Source organism: Periplaneta americana, chromosome 12, assembly GCF_040183065.1.
Source record: "Periplaneta americana isolate PAMFEO1 chromosome 12, P.americana_PAMFEO1_priV1, whole genome shotgun sequence".
Taxonomy (NCBI): Eukaryota; Metazoa; Arthropoda; class Insecta; order Blattodea; family Blattidae; genus Periplaneta; species Periplaneta americana.
The window spans coordinates 32,171,919-32,195,070 of NC_091128.1; the positions used below are offsets into that span (position 1 = coordinate 32,171,919).

General features: G+C 35.9%; 1 protein-coding gene across 3 annotated transcripts in view; it reads left to right on the forward strand.

Moving 5' to 3' along the window:
• The first annotated feature begins 2,012 nt into the window (after window positions 1-2,012).
• The window catches only part of LOC138710218 (fat-like cadherin-related tumor suppressor homolog), a 369,088-nt gene continuing 347,948 nt past the window's right edge, over window positions 2,013-23,152 (forward strand). For all 3 annotated transcript variants that reach the window (XM_069840878.1, XM_069840879.1, XM_069840880.1), the window contains exon 1: window positions 2,013-2,068. The gene's annotated coding sequence lies outside the window, so the exon portion shown is untranslated. The remainder of the gene's footprint in view (window positions 2,069-23,152) is intronic.

The window sequence follows — 23,152 nt, forward strand, 5'->3', positions numbered from 1 at the left end:
GAAGTTAGGACTAGAACATCTTTGGATCCCTTTTTCTCAACCACTTTTCCTTGTAAATTTGTTTAGCTGGATGCCACTTTCCTCTATTTTATATGGCTTTCCTACAAATTGCGTTCACATAGAGTTGTTTCCAGTAGGTCAAAATACTGCTTGACTTCTTGTCTCGACATACCTTTACCTCTTCAGAGAGATGGATGATCCTTCTGACTGCCTGACAAGTAACTCAAGGTTTCGCTCTAGGAAGAATTCAGCCATTGGATGTTTCTTGAAGACTCCACTAGATTTCAGTCGGTGGATTGTTCTCTAAACAATTCCATAACAATGCGATGCTTCATCAATTCCCAATTCCCCAAGAAGTTACAGTAAGATTGAAGAAATCTCTGGGATTGCATTGACTAACGTTTGGTCGTGAAATGTATCTTTCAAACACAACTTTGGACATCCCTTAAAATTTTGAAGGCCCTCAACTTTGGACACCTATTGAAAATTTCGCTGCAACTAATTTAGAATACCGGTATTCCTTAAAATGTTCATGGATTTCAACTTTGGACACCTCTTGAAAATATGTGATCCTCTAGCAAGTTTTGGTCATCCTTTAAAAATTATTGGCCTCTAATATATAATAATTCTATTCTAATATAATAATTCAATTAAAATTCCAATAAATGCAGCAAGGACACTAATAATAATTAGTTATGTACGGTAATATCACTCTTAAGTAGGTGGGGCGTCTCTCCCTCAAACAGGTGGGGCATCTCTCCCTTTAGCATGACCAATACGCCTTATGTATTTAAGGGTAACCGTAATGGACAAATACTTCATTTTTTTTTAGAATGGAGTATAATGCATGTACTTGTCAAATATATTGGATTAAGCAACATATCCATAGCCATTATCCCAATTACGAAATTTGAAAAATTATAAATATTATAACAAAGCTTACGAAAAACAGCACTTTCTTTTTCTATTCACTTTTCACAAACAAAAAAACCATCACAAAGATTGCACTGCTTGCCTTCGAGGGTCGTATACGAATTAAACAAATGGTCCCAAGTTCGATTCCTTAGAGGTTTTGAGATAAGGAGAAAAGGAGGGTGGGGCGACTCTCCCCGTGGGGCATCTCTCCCGGAATTACCTTATATTATGCAAATCTAATTTCCCTAGATTTGCTTCAAAAAGGGCTCCGTGGCTGAAAAAGTTTGGGAACCGCTGGTCTAGTATATACAGTCACGAAGCTTGAGTTGTGAGGGTGCTAGGAACAATAGACTGTGCCGGTACTATTTTGCATTATCTGTATTGAGGCGATAGTAGCGATCCTAGTGGTTAGCAACTATCTATGGATGCATATTTACTATGTATTGAGCTTCGTGACTGTATATACTACACTGTGGTAATATAATCAGCCGATCTATAGGAGAAATAAGCCTGTTTTTGTGTTATTTCAAATGATCCATTTGTAGATTTTGATAAACGAAATCCCTCCTGAAATTTTCTGTCACCTAATTCCTCTTAAGAATTCTCTCTTTCCACTAAAGAAACTTCACGCTCACCATCATCTCTATCCAAATAATTCAATTACTGCACAATAATAATCGTCTTCGAAATATTCACCTGTGCATCTGGCCGACATTTTGTTTTACTTAGCGTACTAAACACTGGTTATCCTCTTTAACCGCTCGAATATGGCCGGTTAGAGATTACTGTGGTTAACCTCCTATTTAAGTCGTAACCGAGGTCGATCCACTGTAAAAATGCTTAACCAGAGGTTAGGTGACAATTTTAACCGGTGGTTACACTAACCGACGTTGATGAACGTGGGCATCAGACGCTAAATGACCTGAGATGTTGATACAACGTCGTAAAATAACCTACTGAAAGTTATTATGCTCGATTATCTTCCTTTTATAATACGTATCGTTTCTAGTTTTCCATATGAATTTCCGCGCTCTATATTTCTGGTTTTAACAAAGGTGTGTCTTCTACAAAGTTTTCTTTCTGTTTTGCAGGCGTGATTAAGACGACGGGCAGGAAACTGGACCGGGAAAACCAAGCGGAACACATTTTGGAGGTGAGTTTTCAGAGCAAACTATATTTAGTGGTTTCTTTATAGTTGTTTGCACACATTCTCTCCTTGTGAATGTGTGTGCTGCTAGCGGATTGGGTTTCTTTTTTTTTCTTCTTCTTCTTTCTTTTGTTTTGCACTGAGATCGCGCAGAATGGCTCTCCTACCCCCATCTCAACATCCAATAATAGATTATCGAATCTTTCTTAGGTTATCTGTTAGCAGTATTTTCGAGCAAGTGTGTAACTAAAGTGTCTGGAAATCTATGACCGTGTTTCTCCTTTCTACTACATTGTGGCTTTGTTGTTAGAACAATAAATCCAGTTTACTTTCATCGTAAATTCACATCACCAATATCGTCGTCATTAATAGTAAGAGCTATATAATGATATCAATGATAATGATAATAATAGCAATTAGAATAATGATCTTTTTCTTTCTCGCCATTTTCATCACCATTATAACCATTATAATGAACTGTCAACTTTTCGTCTACTTGATTATTTACGTTCTGTAGGCTGTTCTACATAACATTTAATACTCTACCATGTATTTATGAGTATTACAAGATGGGGCCGAAACAGGTCTACAGAGGCCTAATTCGTGAAGGAGGATGATGATGATGACCTAGTTGTTCATTCTATTGGTTGAGACGAACTGTGTCCATGGCTTAACTCAGATAGTTGGCGCGTTTGCCTGCTGACTCGGATCTGCACTTGGGCGTGTCTTCGATTACTGCTTGGTGTGATTACATGGTTTGAGTTTTTTCCGACGTTATCCCAAACTGTAAGCAAATGTCAGGTAATCACATGAAGAATATTTATCCTCATTTCGTAAAACACAATCTCGCTATGACCAATTCCATTGACGTTAAATAACCTAATACTTGATACAACGTCGTTAAATAACTGACTGAAATAAAAGTTATAAGGTAGAAAGAGGCTTGTTGTATAGCCTTGAAGTATAATAATTAATTTAACTGTACGTCTCAGTTACTTACTGAAACTTACGTTTTATTCACGTCTCGTATGAGATAGACAGAGGAAGTGTAATTCTGCAAAAAAAAAAAAAAAAAAAAAAAAGTTTTTAAAGATTTTCGCGGAAATGTGAATTTTCATTATGCCTGAAATCAAAAAAGTGAAGTTCGGCATACCGCAGACTAGAGCCATGTCTCTTTCCCAATCAAATAGCAATCGTTAGCTTAATAATCTGCTAGTGTGTTCTTGGACGTTAAAAATTTGTTCCACCACGCCTGCTGGTGTGTGTGTGTGTATCTCAGTTTTAATGTATGTACGTTCCAGTGTTATTACAGATGTTGAAGATTTTGAAAACTTCGTTGATTTGTATGTTATCAATTTTCGCCTGTAGATCATTCCATCTGTGTTCGAAATGGTCTATAAAAACCCGTACAACATTTTTTCTTCCTTGTCACATTTCGTTAGAATACTATTTATGCTGAAAAAAAAATACTCTACTTAATTTCCTGAGATTTTAAAGTAGGCTACATACTTGCTATCTTACTTTTGAAAATTCACATCCACAGAACAATATTAATACTTCTGCCTCTTGATCTGTCACAATTTTGCCCCTGTCATCTTTGACTTTCCAAAAAATACTAATTAACTCTGGATAATAACTCGGATGAAAGAAAACATACTTCAAACTGTTTCCTTACCTTTTTGGCGAAATCTCACACCCAGTAGTATCTATATTTGAAAGTTTACAGACAATAACCTTTTAAACAGAGAACATACTTTTGTTACATACAAAAGAATATCTGGTCTCCACAGAAGTGCGTAATGGCTTCCAAAGACGTTGATAATGTGGAGAGGGTTCAATATGAAGAGTTTGCGGGAAAAACTATGAATGTCGCAGTTTTCTTAAGGTTGATGTCATTATCTAATTTAATGGACCACTACGAAATTTAATGTTGTTCTTATGAAAAGTGGTAAAAAGGAGAATTATCACCACGAATACAGTAATCCTTTCCTTTATTTTCTACAGAAACAGCACTACATCTTGCAGTTATAGACTCAATTAGATCATTATGTAATCCTTAATAGAAATGTGACATTCATCGTTTTTCCCGCAAGCTCTTCATATGTTTATCGAATACCCTTGCATGGAGAGTCAGAATAGCAAGAATCTTGACGTCATTCTTGAGAGCGTGAAAAAAAAAAATGCATTAGCACAAGTTCACCTCATTAGTCATAATTTGATCCCGGTTTACTGTACTTCTTGGATTATCACTCCATCGCGTAGTTTTATGTTATTTATTTCAAGGTAATTATAGATTATTTCTGCATGAAGGCACATGACTGCACTTTTGACATTCATACTTTTCACCGGTTGCAGTTTCCAAGTGTTCTGAATTATTGTAGCCAACTTCTCGTATATTAATAAGTTATAATATCCGTTTCCGTTAAATTTATCGCGAAGAGAGTTCCATATTTACTATTGCTTTCTTCTTTTTACTTAATCTGAAATATAGTTAGCAGCGATCTCGGCTGGGGGGAACACGTTACAGACACATCGGGAAAAGCATGGACAGCGTTACACTTTGTGATGAGGGTACTAAGAAAAGGTTCTGATAAATCCAAAGAGATTGCATATAAATCACTAGTACGTCCAGTAATGGAATATGGTGCTGCATGTTGGGATCCTTACAGATTAGAACATATTAAGACACTGGAAAAGATTCAAAAATGGGCTCTTAAGTGTTGTCGGAAAAATTCACCATTAAAATGGGACACACTCACGGACAGGAGAACGCGAATTCGATTATGCGCACTGTTCAAAACATACAGAGGTGAGCCTGCCTGGAAAGAAATAAAAAATAGGTTGCAACCGCCAAATTACTCTTCAAGGAACGACCACTCATATAAATTGAGGGAAAGAAGGCAGAGGACGGACACTGGAAAGTTTTCTCTTCTCAATCGTACTATCAGGGACTGGAATGCTTTACCTTCAGACTTTCTAAAGGCTTTACCAACAACCAAAAATGTATTTAAAAATAGGCTTAAGGACCTTACTAATAGACGGTAATTATACACAGTACTTAAAGGGTGTAAATGATATGTTGTTATTGAAGTGTTGTATCAGTGAAGAATTATGTTGTGTCAGTGAAGTGTGTTGTATCAGTGAAGAAGTATGTTGTGTCAGTGAAGTGTGCTGTGTAAGTGAAACGTGTTCCTGTCAGTGAAGCTGTATAGGTTATAGTGGCAGTGCAAAGTATTTGAACAGTGAAATGTTTTTGAAGTGTTAGTGAAATCAGGATAGAATCAGTGAAATGTGTCGCAGTTCCAGTGCAGTGAGTGAGTTGACAGAGAAATGAGTGTAATGTTGAAAGATATGAACATATACTCGTGAGTTTTAGTTCGATCTTAGTTTTAAGATACAAACTAGAATATTTCAAATGTTATTTTAAGTGATCGTTTCATTTAATTTAGTATATTCCCTGTTGTTGTTATTATTATTATTATTATTATTATTATTATTATTATTATTATTATTATTATTATTATTATTATTATTATTATTATTATCATTATTATTATTATTAATTATTAGTATTATCATTAATTGTATTTTTAATTAATAAGTTTATTATTGTCATTATTGAGTGTAATTAGTTACCACTGCCACCGGGTATATACCCATTGCAGTGTGAATAAATACATACATACATAGTTATAATATGTCTAAGAGTTGTTACTACTACTACTACTACTGCTGCTGCTGCTGTTGCTGCTGCTATTATTTATGTTTCAGTTTCTATATTTAGCTTCAATACTGGGGTAAAGTGAGTGGGGTGCAGTTCAGATGACCTGACAAGGTCTTTCTTTCAATATCGAGAAGGCAGGGGATCACTAACCGTCGGATATTGGTATTCAGGTTGCGACTTCCGTCCTTGCCTGCAAATCGGGAAGAGCCAGCTTAAAGAGAAATGAGCAGGGAGGAAGCAATATGTTACCCCCACAAGGAATCCGTACCATAAGGAACTCAGTAAAGTCAGCTTGACGGAATATATTTCACAGGTCGTTGGAAAGTCATTAAAAGGTTACGTATGTATGTATGTATGTATGTATGTATGTATGTATGTATGTATGTATGTATGTATGTATGTATGTATGTATGTATGTATGTATGTATGTATGTATGTATGTATGTATGTATGTATGTACTGTATGTACTGTATGTATTTTTTTTTCAATCTTTATTTGGACAACATGCTCTATTACATAAGCAATACTACATGTCTGGCTTGTGCTTGCATGATTACAATGTTCTTACAATTATATATGCGACAGAATTTATTACTTATAGGGCAAAGTAATTTATGCTATTGTGACTAGAATGAATATATCATATTATAAACTTAGAAATAATTTTGAATAGTGTATATTTATATGTTACATTGTTATTAAGTATTCTGTTATTCTATTATGAGATTTGTATCCTACATTATTATTTATATTAACTTAATACAAACATATTTTATTTAACTCTATTTTGACAAATTTAATATGTTTGAATATAATCCCTCAACTAATGTCTTATTGGTATTTATTATTTATTCTTAATCTATTTTGTGAACTCTTTTTCTGTATTAGTTTAAATTCCAATTTTATAGTTTTTTTTACCTTAACGTGTTCAACATTTCGTTATCTTAATGCTATACGTTTCGTCTACTTTCTAGATCTACTTCTCTTATGAATTTACAATATTCCTTCAAGTATTTGACCATGAGATCGGTCTTGTTTGGTGGCCACCTTCCTCCTTTGAAATTTATGATCATTTTCAGTTTGTTTCGGGGCTTGTTGTATTTCGTGCACTCGAGTAAAATATGATCAACTCTTTCTTCACCGTTATTGCAGCTGCATGTTGGGTCTTGTATGATGCGGAATCTGTGGTAGTATGCGTTGATTCTTCCATGACCAGTTAGCATGGTTGTCAGTCCAGCTGAAACAGGTACAGTATGTGCAGTGCGTACTGTATGTATGTATGTATGTATGTATGTATGTATGTATGTATGTATGTATGTATGTATGTATGTATGTATGTATGTATGTATGTATGTATGTATTTTGTTTTTGTTTTATTTCATCATACAACATGTCCCATTACACAGCGTAATACTACATGCCTTGGTTTTCTTATTAGGATTTTATAAATATTTTTCTTATTTATATACTATGCAGTAATAATGGTTAATGTTCGGAAAGTTTGGCCAGTTTTATAGTTCATATTCATAAATAATAACTTATTGTTGTAGTCAAAAAAAAAAAAATATATATATATATATATATATATATATATATATATACACATCCGTTATCTTATCATTTGATAAACACATCCTTTATCTTATCATTTGATAGCTCCAGCTTATACCTTACTTTCAAATTACATTAAAAAAAAGCCATTTATAAATAGTACCAGCATATATACAAGCTACTTATAAGGAAATAGATATTATAGGAGCAGTCACTAAACAAATCTATTTCCCCTACAATAGCGATTGGCCCTTCATGGGCTGTAGCACCATGAATTTACTTTTACTTTTTTACTTTTCACCTAATGCTATATCAAAACTGAATGACTAAAGATCACCAATATTCACTATAGCTATAAGCAGAATTATTCCAACTAAGATCGTGTGCCCACATAATGTTAAATAATGAAGAAGATAAATATGAGACAAAATTACAAATTGATACACATAATATGTCGATTACATTTTAAAACCGATCTTATAATATGGTAATGTAGGCCTAATTCAATTAGATAGAAAATATTTCATCACTACATGAATAATATGTATGTATGTATGTATGTATGTATGTATGTATGTATGTATGTATGTATGTATGTATGTATGTATGTATGTATGTATGTATGTATGTATGTATGTATTGTAAAAATTCCTTAATTAACGTAACGCGATTTTGTCGCATTTTCGCCATTTTTGTGCTCTTTTTACACGTGGTATAAAAATAATAGTAATTTTTTCAATAATTTCAAATGGTATTATCGCAATTTCTCTTTCTAACAGCCATCGCCTTACGGGACATGGAAAATATTGTTAATAATTCTAACGATGTTGCTCGCAGTCACTATTATTAGTTCTATATAATGTGATTAGACATCTTCCGGTCTCTTGAATTTTGAATGATATTTTTGTTGTCAAATTTAGTTACTAATTTCTGGCTACAGGTTCTTAAAGGCACTGTTATTCGATGAAAAAAGGTATTACAAAATGCTCCTCGGTGAGTTTTGAGGGAATATTTTTCCATCGGTTACAAACGAGGAAGATAGGCTGTTCGATTGTGTACACCTACATTGCAACAACAGTCATGCTAACACAAAATTAAGCGTTGGCGATATAAGGTCATAGGAAGAGTTCAAATGATTTGGAGGTGAGAGTTCTGTTTTGCAAGGTGCAAGCTCTGTGGAAATAAAATATCATTACTAACTAAAATCGTATTTAATATAGGGACGTTATTGCGAAAGGATTGGGGTCGCTGGGAAAAGAATCAGGACGTTCTAATGATTAATTTCTGGTTTAGAATCTTCTTAGAATAGTTTATAAATTCCGTATGTTACGTTACTGAATTGAGTTGTTATGACTCTCCTCTGTAAACCAGCTATTGCAATCCTCACAGAGTTCTAGAGTTGTTAGAGGAGAGTTGGGTAATTGCACGCACCTGACTTCCTATTGTAATAAATCCCAAGATAATTTTAATGTTACACTGAAACTTTCGGAGATAATAAATCAATTAGTTTCTAACCATATTTATAATTTACAAAATGCATTTCTAAACAACAATTTATTTCTATTGACTAGTACACTTTTACTACGTCACACTACTTTTGACCAATAAAACGGTGCGAAAGGACGTCTTTCAACCGATCATGGCTGCTTATCGCACAATTTTATCGCGTCCCTAGCATTTGTTTAATTTTATCGCGTCGCTAGCATTTGTTTATTTTTATCACTACCCTAGCATTTGTTTCTTTGTTTTCCAACATTTCAAACTGCACTGGTCTGGACGTCAAAAAACAGAAAATTACAAACCACTCCAGTCGATGCACAGCATTTTCAAATATGACTCGCATTGGCATTCAAGAACAAGAATTAATAAAGATCACTGGTTATAGCTATGCATCTTCCCTGAAACCCCATTTACAAATAAATGAAGAGCACCATTCGGAAATCCTGAATAAGTTGAGGGATACACCACGTAGGCCTACATCAACGACTTCACTTCTTTTACGCACACGTCCAATATAACATCAACTGAACCACCAGCCACTAAAACATTCAAATTTTAAAATTGTACCTACTTTCAGTAATTGTTTCTTTTAAAATTATTCATGTTTATTTTTTATTTCATCATCGTTAATTAAAATGTTTCTTGTTTATTTCATCATCCCTAATTAAAACTTTTCTAACAGTCATTTATATTATTTAGGTTATGTTATAGCTTCTGCTATATGATATTATGAATAGTCACGTATAAGAGATTGTTTAATACTGAGATTTATTGAAAATCATCTGTCAAGTGACGTTGATTACTGGGATCGGGATAATTGAAGTGGAATGCAACTGTTTTAATAAAAACGAAACTGAATCAACAAAGCCTTCTTGACCAGTAACCGTCCACAAAGCTCAATGAAGATTCCATAGTTGGCACAACTGATAAGAAAACAGCTAATTATAACACACTACTGCCATCTAGCGTAATATTTGTAATGTTGAGATGGTACAATGATACATTTGAAGACAGTTATATTTTTGTAAGTCACTTAATATCTTATTATATTGGAGTACTTCGTTACTTCTAATCTTTATATACTTTCTTCTAATCGTGTAGTAGTCATTAAATCCCACTCGAGTTTTGATTTTCTCTAGATAAATCAAAACCTCTAGTGAGATTACTGTTGATAATATATTAAAAAGTTATAATGCGTGTCATTACTCTACAAGCGGGAAATGGGACGCAGACAGTTGGGGTAGTAGTACGCAGGTACAAATGCATAGAATCAACAATATGCGAAAAATTAGAGACAATAACACTATTTTTTTTCATGTGGATTGACAAAAGTCACTAATGAAATTTTGAGAAGTTTCAGCAGCACTGCAATTTGAGTGAATGCATAGTGAACACGGGCACGACGATACCAGAGTTCATTGTCTTTACCGAATTCACCACAAAAGAGGCGCTTATTGTTAGAATAATTTTGTTTTGATTGGATGTTGTCCAAGCTGAGCTCGTCCAGTTCGTCGTCATCAACCAGTGCTATGTTTTCGTCCACTTCTTCAGATGAAGTCTTGTCCATGAAACGCAGAATTTTCTTTGCCTTTTCCTTTGTGCCTTCTTTTGATTTCTTTGCTGTGACTTGAATTGCTTTCACTCTTTCTTCTTACCTCTAGATTTTCCAGGATTTCTTTCCTAGGAGTTGCAATCAGAATTTTTGCTTCTTTTAGTGTGGATGCTGGGCCTTCTACTAATCTAATAACTTAAGTCTTTTCCTTAATGTAGCTTCATGAAAGTTAAATATTCGACCAACAGCTCGTATTTCCTTTCCTCGTCTAATTGCATCTAGAGCAGCCCGTAACTGGTCTGCTGTCCAAGAAGCCTTTGTACTTGTTCTGACATGAGTCTCCGGCGTCTGTAATAAATTTTATACACAGATATTGTGCTAAATAAGATTAATATGTTATAATAATATTTATATTCTTTAATCTAAAATTGATATTAAATTTCTACTAGAGTTGTTAACAAAAAACTAGATATGGTGTATTTGAACGCAGGAGAAGTATTGGGACACAAAACTGCTTGCGAATACCCCAACATTTCCATTTTACTAGTTTGCAGATTTGACGAAATTGTTAATCTTTAAACTTTCTTTATAAAATTATTAACAATAAGTTGGACTGTGTTGGTTTATTTTATTATGTAGCATTATACGCACCTAAGCTTAAAACGAAATTTCGAAATTTGTTTTACATACCAAGGACAAATACTGAATCCCACAAAAATTCGCCAGCTTTCCAAATGTTACAGTTATACAATAAATTACATCCTCATCCGAATGTTGATATTTTCAATATGAATTTCTCTAGATACAGAATTATTTGTTATCATATTTTACAGAATATTGTTGTTAGTTAATTTGAAGCTACTTTCACACCTTATTTCAATTTCTCTTTTTTTTTTCTTTCTCTTATTTCTATTTTGTTTCAGTTTTTAATAAGTGTATGTTTCCTTTTCCTTGTTTATGTTTTATAAATTAATTTGGTAGTCGTGAACATTTTAATTGGGCTTTGCCTGTTATGTTCAACAACAAATGAATAAATAAATAAATAAATAAACTGTAGCCATTAGAATAATTTAGCTCTGAATGATTATGGAATCAAAATAACAGAAGATCTTTATACAGTATTCAAGTTAGCAGATAATTAGTTGTAGGCCTACTTTTAGGACACATTACATAAAATCCAGATCACTCAGATGCATATTACTTACCTCAAACACAATGAAGCCACAAAATTATAAGAAAACTGCAAACAAATCTACTGACATACTGGAAGAGCTTGAATCAATACATCGGTAACACTACTAGATTGACGTTACCGATGTTGCCGCTAGACTAACTCACCGAACACGACCGTACAGTGCTGCCGTCTCCTAAAACTTAAGTACGTACCATTACCCACTGTGTACGAAAACGTCACTCTCCCTTAAGTAAACACGTAGTTACAAAAAGGTAATTTTTGAAGCAGTGAATCGTGATATCGACAGTACCCAGATTTAAACGTATTACAATACGAAAGAAGTTTATCAGTTCTGCAGCAAGTTACTAAAAAAACTAGTTTTTAATATTCCAACATATTTATGGCAATTTTTCTTATTTGCACTAGCATTGTTCTCATTACTACGAATTGTCGGATTCATTAAGAATTTTTCCGCATTGAGCGGGATTATTAGGTACTGTAGTATCAAAAGTAGGTACATTCCCTTTAGAAGTCAGTTTTCCTTGTAACGAATACAAATTGAGAGGATGCTTAGGCACTTCTTTCCCCTTCTACTTCTCCTGAGTCCGTCAGTAACAGGGCGGTAGCTGTTACCTCTTATACCTGAACCCCCCAAGCTGTATACACAAGAAAATAAAATATTAAATAACGTACGTAAGTGGATATAAAATTCAGAGACACAGATGTTTGACAATTACATGTTTCAGAATGTTTTAGTGTCGTTTTTACAATATTTTCAACTAATAATTAATTTCATTAAGGGATGTTAGTTTGTATTATGAAGTCAGGGGAAGTGACACAATGCAGACTGTCCCATTGTGTACTTAGCTTAGAGTATGCTTAGAGTAGCAACTAGCGGTGAAGAAAACATTTATCTTCTGCTGTCAGTAGCTTTTTAATGTACCAGTTGATATAAACAACAATATAAGTGTATTGTATTGTATTGTATTTATTAACATTCCATGGTATTCATACATTGCTTACAGCTAGAATATGGAACAAGTCAAAAAACTTATTACTATTATAAAGTCTTAATTTATAGTCACAGTCTAGATGAAATATATACAGACGAGATTTACAATAGAGTCTACTAGTACAACACAAAAGTTTTAGTATCAATTTCATGAAGTGTTATTGAATGTCATGAATTCACCTACAGAATAGAAGGCGTGAGAAATTAGATACTTATTTAATTTGGCCCTAAATAATTTTATGTTTTGACTTTCATTTTTTATATCGATAGGGAGGCTATTAAAAATTTTTACTGCCATACAACGCCTTTTTGATAGCACGATAGACTTGCCGATGGAGTATGAAAGTCATTTTTTGAAGTGTATTTATGCTATGAACTGTTGAATTAGCTACAAAGTTTTCACGATTACATACGAGGAAGATTATTGATGAAAAGATATACTGACAAGCCATAGGCATTATTTTTAGTTTTTTGAAAATAGTCCTACACGATTCCCTAGATTTGGCACCTCTATTACTCTTTTTCGTAATAGAAATATACTGTTACTATCTGTGGAATTTACCCAGAATATTATTCCAAAACTCATTACCGAGTGGAAGTATGCAGAGTATATTGTTTTTAAGGTATTGATATTTATTATCTTTTGCATAGATCTAATAGCAAAACAAGCTGAATTTAGTTTGGGGGTAATTTCTTTAATATGATTTTTCCAATTTAACACATTATCGATTTTTAAGCCAATAAATTTGGTTATTGTTGTTTCTAATATGGATCTATTGTTAATTATTGCACTAGAAATTTGCGACGTTGAATGTGGACAGGATTTAAATTGAATTATATTAGTTTTGTTACAATTTAATACCAATTTATTGACTGAGAACCAGTCACATATTTTGAAGAGAATTTCTTCTGTTAAAGATTGGAATGTGTTGGAGTTATTGGATGTAATTACTATACTTGTGTCATCTGCAAATAATATGGGATGACCTACATCTTTTATTAGGGGGGCAAGATCATTTATAAACACTAGAAAAAGTAGGGGACCTAATATTGATCCTTGAGGAATTCCATTATTAATAGTTCCCCCATGTCGATGCAGATTTCATAGTTGTAAATACAAACGCTTAGTATAGACTTTCCAAATATAGATTACCGGCAAACCTTTTCAATACTAAGAATTTTCACTATGTTCAAAGTCAATTAATCGAACGTTAGTAAGATAGACAGTAGCATCATCTTCTTCACGGATGGTAAAGAGTGTGAGTAGCGGGAAAGCCTATCAACCAAACTGAAACGGGGATTAGGGATAGAATACAGTAGACAATGAAATAACTTATTAAATTAAATTAAAATAATTTTTAAACACTAAAAAGATTTTCATTATAACGGCGGTATACATATATTAATCTTGGTGAGGTTCAACGCGAATTATCGATTAAGGGACATATTCCTCTAAAAAGACTAAAATACCGCCAAATTCTTTAAGTTTCAAGACCTTAACTAATACTACTTAAGTTAAAAATAATTTATCTGGTTTGTTTTATTTTGGAACAAACGGTTAGAAAGTGAAAGCATTTTCTTCCCAAGAAGCTAATTCCACCCCCGTAGTGAGGACAATGCGTAACCCCCACTAAGGTTTAGAAGTACTAAACGTTGTCAACCTTCTTTCTACTTGCTTGGTGGTTATTGTGACGGTGTTCCCATTGAGAGTTATTTCAGCTTTAGCTTTAAATATATTTTATCTTTCGTAGCTCAAAACGTTTTAATGAAGTTCACAATTAACGTTATTGTATTTACATATTGTCCTTAAAAGCATGTTCTTATAGTATTCCGGAATAATACATTTTTTTGTGGCAGTTTGGGAACTTGCTGATAAAGTTGATAGTGTTAAAGGCTGTGTGATGTATCTTGTCTCACTGTGAAAAGAGAGAGAAAGGAGATATGTCTTACTTCGTCTATATTGTTATGGCGATGGGGGAATGGAGCGGTGCCATCCATCCATCCATCCAGTGGAGGAAGGGACTAGTTGATACATTCTGTAGCGCAAAATAAAATAACAAAATATCTCTCTTCGTACTGTGTAGTTCCGTCACTGAGCTTGTCTTTCAAGAAACTGAGTTCCGGCAGCCTGTATAGTGTATACCTTATTTTATTTCATGGAGTGCAGTTTCATAAAAGGACTTTGCCGACAGATCTTCTACTGCCCACTGCTAATTGGTTGTCATAAATAAATGTCTTCCTTACTGTGACGGAAATCTTGTCTTCTCCTGTTAGTAACCAATCACAACCCTCGTTCAGAAGAATTGACAGGCTCACCTCAAATCCACGTGGTGGCAGAGTTGTCGCATCTTTTCCGAACTCCAAGAATCCCGTCAGTCTGACTTGGATGGTCACCAGGATTGTGGCAACTGTGCAATGTTGGGACGAGGAGACAGGATGGAATTGTTAGAGTTGTTTGTGTAGGAAGTGACAAATCTGTAAGAGGGTGTTCAAAGGAGCCACCGAACTGCACTCCTTAAAATAAAATAAGGTATACAGTAACAAGGTTTTGAAAGGAATCCTGAAAGTTTACAACCCTCCTATAATCTCCACCCCATTTGAAGAGACTTGGTTTTATTGCTACTGAGACAAGTAAATTCTTCCACTAGCTTGCCTGTAATCTTCACTGTTCATTATGTGCCAGTTATTTTGTTACCCTTTTCAAAGTAAATAAAATGAGGTATTTTTTAAATAAACATTTAACTTACTGTATTATGCGGCCACGGCTACAATTCGAGGTCTGCTGATCATAGTCTGTGAAGCGCTGCGCTAAAGGAACAGTCACAGTAATCGAAGTGCGAACTCTGGAACATAGTGGCTCCGTTCTCGATTACTCTCGCTAGTAATTCTCGAAATGCGTACAAGATGAAAACAGCGCCGGTCGTCCACCTATAGTACAGTATCATGTATCTTTGTACTGCGGACAAAGAGTTGCTTGCGTCCCTGTTCGACCCACCCTCCGGAGACAAGGGGAAGTTGTTTGTCTTGGCGTCCAAGTCCGGCCGGAAACAGGGAGGCCAATGGTGTAATCCAAGCACCTTGGTGTCCCGGCAGGCTATTCATTTCTCACGTTGCATGACTCCAGAAGTGTCAAGTGTAACATCTTCACGTAAACCACTGGACCGTGAGTTAGTGAGTGAGTGAGTGAGTAAGTGAATAGGTACTATGCTCGCATCATCAGAAATCCCTGAGTTTATAGGTGGGACGTGGAGACAACAATAGCACTTGCCACTGGCATAGCCCAGGCGGTAGCGCTTTTGTCTGCTGATAGGGAGCTACGCCCTGCCGTTGGTTCGATTCCCGCTTGGGGTGATTACCTTGTTGAGTTTTTTTCCGAAGTTTCCCCAACCGTAAGGCGAATATCAGGTAATTCATGGCTAAATTGTCGGCCTCATCTTGCCAAATACCACTTCGCTATCACCAATCTCGGCGCCAGTAGTTCATACAACGTCGTTAAATAAACAGTAATATGTGTGTAGTAGACTGTAATCAGAAAAAACTACATAAACTTTACCTCTTTGTGAATAAAAGAAGTATCTATGTGCTTTTCGAACATGGATCTTTGTGATATAAAGTGTTCGCCAGGAAACAGGTTTCGCTCAGGTAAATGCAGTCGGCCTTTAATTATGCATTGTAGTTCGAACGCGACTGCCGAATAAAATATATTATGCAGTATTCTCCTATCATCAATTTTTTTATTTTATTGGGTTATTTTACGACGCTGTATCAACATCTAGGTTATTTAGCGTCTGAATGATATGAAGGTGATAATGGCGGTGAAATGAGTCCGGGGTCCAACACCGAAAGTTACCCAGCATTTGCTCGTATTGGGTTGAGGGAAAACCCCGGAAAAAACCTTGCCCCGACCAGGATTCGAACCCGGGCCACCTGGTTTCACGGCCAGACGCGCTGACCGTTACTCCACAGGTGTGGACCCTATCATCAAGGTTAGGGTATTAGTATACAGCTGATTTCCATTGAGGAGAGATCAGTTTAATTCGTGACAATGCGATACGCATTAGAATAGTGAACATTCATTTTTCGTGACATAGACCTATAGTCTATTTCGAAAAAATCCTATTCGTACAAAGTGCCATGATATGCTTCCAGCAGTCGATAGTTCCAGAAATTATTATAAGGTAAACCAATAAATTATATTGTAATGTATAATTCGCGAGATTTTGTCACGAAAGTTGACTCGCTGAATCACCGTTAAGAGTGTCAATTTTCGAACAACGCCGTACTATAAGAAACCCGTTTGGATAATTGCTAATCATGCACCTCCATAAAAATTGGTTTTCAGGATTTAAGAGAGGATGGACGCAGATAAAATATGAACACAGTATTGGAAGACTTTTCCTGTGACCACTTCAGAAAGTATCGATGGGATGGCATGATTTTAAAGGATTGACGAATTGGGCCCAACCACATATCTTATCAAACTTACTTATGGCTTTTAAGGGACCCAGAGGTTCATTGCCGCCCTCACATAAGCCCGCCATCGGTCCCTATACTGAGCAAGATTAATCCAGTCTCTACCATCATATCCCACCTCCTTCAAATACATTTTAATATTATCCTCCCATTTAAGTCTCGGCCTCCTCAAAGGTCTTATTCCCTTCGGACTTCCAACTAACACTCTATATGCGTTTCTGGATTCACCCATTTGTACTACATGCCTTGCCCATCTGAAATGTCTGGATTTAATATTCCTAATTATGTCAGGTGAAGAATAAAAAGCATGCAGTTCTGCGTTGTGTAACTTTCTCCATTTTCCTGTAACTTCATCCCTCTTAGCCCTAAATATTTTCCTAAGCACCTTATTCTCAAACACCCTTAACCTCTGCTCCTCTCTCAAAGTGAGAATCCATGTTTCACAACCATACAGAAGAAGTGGTAATATAATTGCTTTATAAATTCTAACTTTCAGCTTTTTTGAGAGCAGACTGGATGATAAAAGCTTCTCAACCGAATAATAACACGCATTTCCCATACTTATTCTGCGTTTAATTTCCTCCCGAGTGTAATTTCTATTCCTCGAAAGTTACCACAGTTGGTTTTGTCCCCCTTCTTAAAAATAGGTACAATTATGGACTCCTTCCATTGTTCTGGTACAATTTCCTTTTCCCAAATAGCAAGTACAAGTTTATAAATTTCGCTATATAATGCACTTCCACCCTCTTTTATTAATTCTGCTGGAATTTGATCGATACCTGGAGACTTGTACTTTTTCAGATTTTCTATCGTAATTTCGACTTCTGAAAGCGTGGGTTCGGGTATAAATGGCTCAGCAGTTTGTATTTCAGTTTTGTCTCGATCATTTCTATTTGGCCTATGTACATTTAGTAGTTGCGCAAAATAGTTTTTCCATCTGTTTAGGACTGATGGAGAGTTTGCAAGCAAGTCACCATTCTCATCCTTGATCACGTTTACCCTTGGCTGATATCAGTTCTTAAATTCCTTTATAAATTAAACACAGAATAAATATGGGAAATGCGTGTTATTATTCGATTGAGAAGCTTTTATCATCTAGTCTGCTGTCAAAAAATCTGAAAGTTAGAATTTATAAAACAGTTATATTACCGGTTGTTCTTTATGGTTGTGAAACTTGGACTCTCACTCTGAGAGAGGAACATAGGTTAAGGGTGTTTGAGAATAAGGTGCTTAGGAAAATATTTGGGGCTAAGCGGGATGAAGTTACAGGAGAATGGAGAAAGTTACACAACGCAGAACTGCACGCATTGTATTCTTCACCTGACATAATTAGGAACATTAAATCCAGAGTTTGAGATGGGCAGGGCATGTAGCACGTATGGGCGAATCCAGAAATGCAAATAAAGTGTTAGTTGCGAGACCGTAGGGAAAAAGACCTTTGGGGAGGCCGAGACGTAGATGGGAGGATAATATTAAAATGGATTTGAGGGAGGTGGGATATAATGATAGAGAATGGATTAATCTTGCACAGGATAGGGACCGATGGCGGGCTTATGTGAGGGCGGAAATGAACCTTCGGGTTCCTTAAAAGCCATTTGTAAGTAAGTGTAATTTCTATTTGTTACTGTTGCTCCAAGATATTTGAATTTTTTCACCTCTTTAAAGGAAAATTTTCAATTTTTATATTTCCATTTTGTGCAATATTCTGGTCACGAGACATAATCATATACCGTACTTTGTCTTTTCGGGATTTACTTCCAAACGTATCTCTTTACTTGCTTCAAGTAAAATTTCCGTGTTTTCCCTAATCGTTTGTGGATTTTCTCCTAACATATTCACGTCATCCGCATATACAAGCATCTCATGTAACCCGTTCAATTCCAAACCCTCTCTGTTATCCTGGACTTTCCTAATGGCATACTCTAGAGCAAAGTTAAAAAGTAAAGGTGATAGTGCATCTCCTTGCTTTAGCCGGCAGTGAATTGGAAAAGCATCTGACAGGAATTGGCCTATGCTGACTCCTCTATACGTTTCACTGAGACACATTTTAATTAATCGAACTAGTTTTTTGAGAATACCAAATTCAATAAGAATATTATATAAAACTTATCTCTTAAGCGAGTCATATGCCTTTTTGAAATCTATGAATAACTGATGTACTGTGCGCTTTACTCCCATTTTTTTCTCTAATATCTGTCGAATACAAAAAATTCTGATCTATAGTCTATTATGCCTCAAACCACACTGATGATCCCAGTAATTTCATGTACATATAGAGTTAATCTTCTCAAAAGAATATTGGAGATCAGAAATGTACTATTTTTGCAGCTACGCCTCGCTGTCGACTTCCGCCACGCCTTACTAGTGGCAGGTAACTTCCGTTGCTATTTCGTATGTTTTCGTTGGCGTTGTCACGGTTCCAGACTGCTTGGGAATGAAGTGGAAAGTCCGACCCGAGCGCCACCTGCGTCCTCTGGATTTGTATTCATTGTCGCAGATGTGCAGCTTCTCAAGTCGTGCGTTATGGGATCGATTCCCTAGGCCTGGGGTTTTACGTGTTCCTCCCATTCGCTCAAGACCTCTGTGTTGGTGTGGTTGTGGGTCTCCAGGGATTACATCAGGCTATGAGGTATCACGTTTTGCTTCTGTGACAACGATCTCAGTCGTGGAAAGAGAAATGTAAGTTGCCCATTACTTTGTTTTTATTTCTTAGAACCTGTCCACTTTTACGCCCCGGGCACACTGCCACCTTTTGGCTTCGTAGACTGTTATATTTTCTATTTTGATTCCTGCTTTATGCGTCAGAGACACCTGTAGTTTCAATCGAAACGTTGGTTCGCAGTTACATCTGTTTGAAATTTATTGGGCCGATAAATTCTGATTGGGCACCTCTCATTCAGGGAAGAGTTATTTCGTTGAAAGATTTCCCGGCTTTACTTTCCTTTCAAAGTAGGCCTAAGTCGTGCCGAGATTTTCATTGATATCCTTATCACGCGGACTTCAGATCAAACGACAAGAATGCATTCTCGTTTGCCCGTCAGACTCACCTGTGGGCTAATTGTTCCGCAGAGACGTGTCTCCAGGCAGGGACCTACCAGTAGTGGCTTCAGAAACATCTTGCAGGTAAAATTTTCTTTGGAGACCTCACAGTTGAGGACGGAGTTCGGTGGCGGCCCTCACACGACTCTACATTATAGATGAGGAGGCGAGACCTGACATGTGAGCTGTGCGACAGGGGAAAGAATAAGCTGTTAGAAAGAGAGTTTGGTTCATGATGGTTAATATTATATGAATTTACCGAAACGGAAGTTCATCTCAAACTGAAACCTATCATCCTCCTCCATACCCATTGGTGAAATAGCCACGGCACATAATGAGGTCACTGGACAGGTCTTGCCTCCTCTACTGTATATCGGAGCAATCCCAAACTATAAGAAAGAAAAGGAGATCATGATGATGATGATTATGATGATTAGGGCTAGGATTCTGATGACCTATATATCATGAAAAAATGTCCTAAAAACAATACATTTATGACCTAAAAATCTTTCAAAAATGCCCTTAAAATGCCCTAAATATTGTTCGTACATAATTGGCTAAGTAGGAAAATAGGTTTTGTACTACTTAATATTTAGACTAGTAATTAAATTAAATTCTAGTAGCATCATTTAAGTTTATTTAATTTTAAATAATTTTTCTCTAAGTGGTACACTTTTTACCTGATGTAGTTTCCATGTAGTCCACCACAAGGCCACTCTTATACGGAATTAGCAGGTGCGAGTATAAAGGAGTCTATATTGAAGAAGTGGTTGGAGTGTACTACGTTAAAATGGCAGTATTTGTGTAGAAAAACCATTAAAATATTATACAAAACAATGGGTATTAGCCACCGGTGTAGCTTGGACGGTAAAGGCTCTTGCCTGCCAATCCGGAGTTGCGCTCGGTCGCGCGTTCGATTCCCGCTTGGGCTGATTATCTGGTTGGGTTTTCCGAGGTGTTCCCAACTGTAAGACAAATGTCAGGTAATCTATGGCGAATCCTCGGCCTCATCTCGCCAAATATATCACTATCACCAATTCCATCGAAGCCAAATAACCTCGTAGTTGATACAGCGTCGTTAAATAATCAAGTAAAAAAATAATGGGTATTAATGGACAAAATATGTAGACAAAATATCAGAGGAAATAAACATTATATTATATTAAAAATTGGGATTTATGGTCAAAATTAAATGAAAATGCCTCAAAAATGTCCTAGTAAAACAAAAGATGCTCTTATGAGTTGTAACAAATATGTCTTAACGAGCAAATGCTGGGTAACTTTCGGTGCTGGACCCCGGATTCATTTCACCGGCATTATCACCTTCATATCATTCAGACGCTAAATAACCTAGATGTTGATACAGCGTCGTAAAATAACCCAATAAAAAAATATATGTCTTAAAACACTCAGTTTATCGCAGAAAACACAAATACTAAAGCAGCTATGTTTCTGGCTTACTAGAAAAAAGATGCAATTTCATCAAAATCCTAGTCCTAATGATGATGATGACAAAGGGGAAGTGTAATTTTGATGGCGAAATGAGTGCGAGGTCCAACGCCGAAAGTTGCCCAGTAAGTCTGCTTCAATTGGTTTAGGAAAAACTTCAGTTCAGAGAAATCCTCAACCAGGTAACTTATTCGAAACAGAATTTTAACCCGGGCCCGCTCGTTTCACGGTTGGACATACTAACCTTACTCGCAGCAGTGGGCTTCATGTTAACTTAGTTTTATACAGAGTGGAAGTGAAATAATCCCTCAGATTGAAAGAGACGATACGGTACACTTACAGAAGTAGAAAACCTATGTCACTTTTCACGATTAAATGCACGCTCACTTAGAACATTTAGTTGGAAGTTTCAGAAATCTGACAACATCGCCGCTAACATAGTCTTCATTCTTCTCGCAATGCTGATATAAGAGATCAACGCGAACGTCCCTCTCTCGCTACGACGTTACAGTCGGCTCGCATCGTTCTTTGGTTTCAAATTAGTGGTTTTTAAATTAAATTTACACGAAAACCGTCCAAACTATTGTAATATGCCTGAGGGATAAATGATTCTTCATTAGATTTTCTATCGATATGGACAAAACCCACGATCCTACTCGCAATATTTACCGAATAAGTGAGAAGTGGCGGCTCGTGAACTTGTGGATTGGGAGAGCTGCAGTAGATTTTGGTACATACAAATTTCACTTCTTGATACCATTACTAATAAGTATAGCACAAAAATGAATGCACTACATATCGGAAAACCAAAACTTCCTGACTTAGTTGGGAGATGTCTGTGGGACCATTTGCTAATCCCTAAGAAAAACTAATACCATCGATATCAGTCTGAATTTCAGATCGGCAGACACTCAACTTGCAACCAGGGCTTTCTGAATTGTCTTAGAATTACCTTTCAACAGTGGCGTGTTCCAAATGATATTTGAGAGGTTCGTTTAGATTACTCGCGAAGTGTAGCAACCCACGAAATACACCAGGGTTCTTCGCATCGTTTTTTCATCATGTCCCCTAAGGGGAAGTTCATATTGGCCACAAAATTTGATACAATCAATATTTTTTTTAAATAATTTCACGATTTTTTCTCACTTCTTGATTATGTTTGAGAATGTTTGTTCTGTTCGTTTCACTTAATTGCACAGTAATATTAGTTTTTCCTAACATACCCAATGAAACAACATTTTTCAGGTGAGACTGCGAAGATTCGTGCATTTTACTTTTTAGGGGCAAATATCCTAAATGTGTCACACCACTCCTAGTCCATGCAGCATCACGACCGAAGAGGAGGCAAGGAAAACAAAATACAGTTGTTTTTTTTTTTTTTTTTCACATCCACGTAACCACAAATGCTTAGCGTAAATTTCATTGTTATACTTCCTTACATATATGCACTGTTTCGGCTGAATGAAGCTTGAGTAAGATTCAAGTCGGGTAACGGACGACCCTTTAATTTCACTTCATTACGTCAATCTTCTCCGCAAGGGAAAGTTGAGAAAAATAAAATTAATATTCTGTAATTCACACACACTCATGCTTGCAAATTTGCACTGGTTAAATT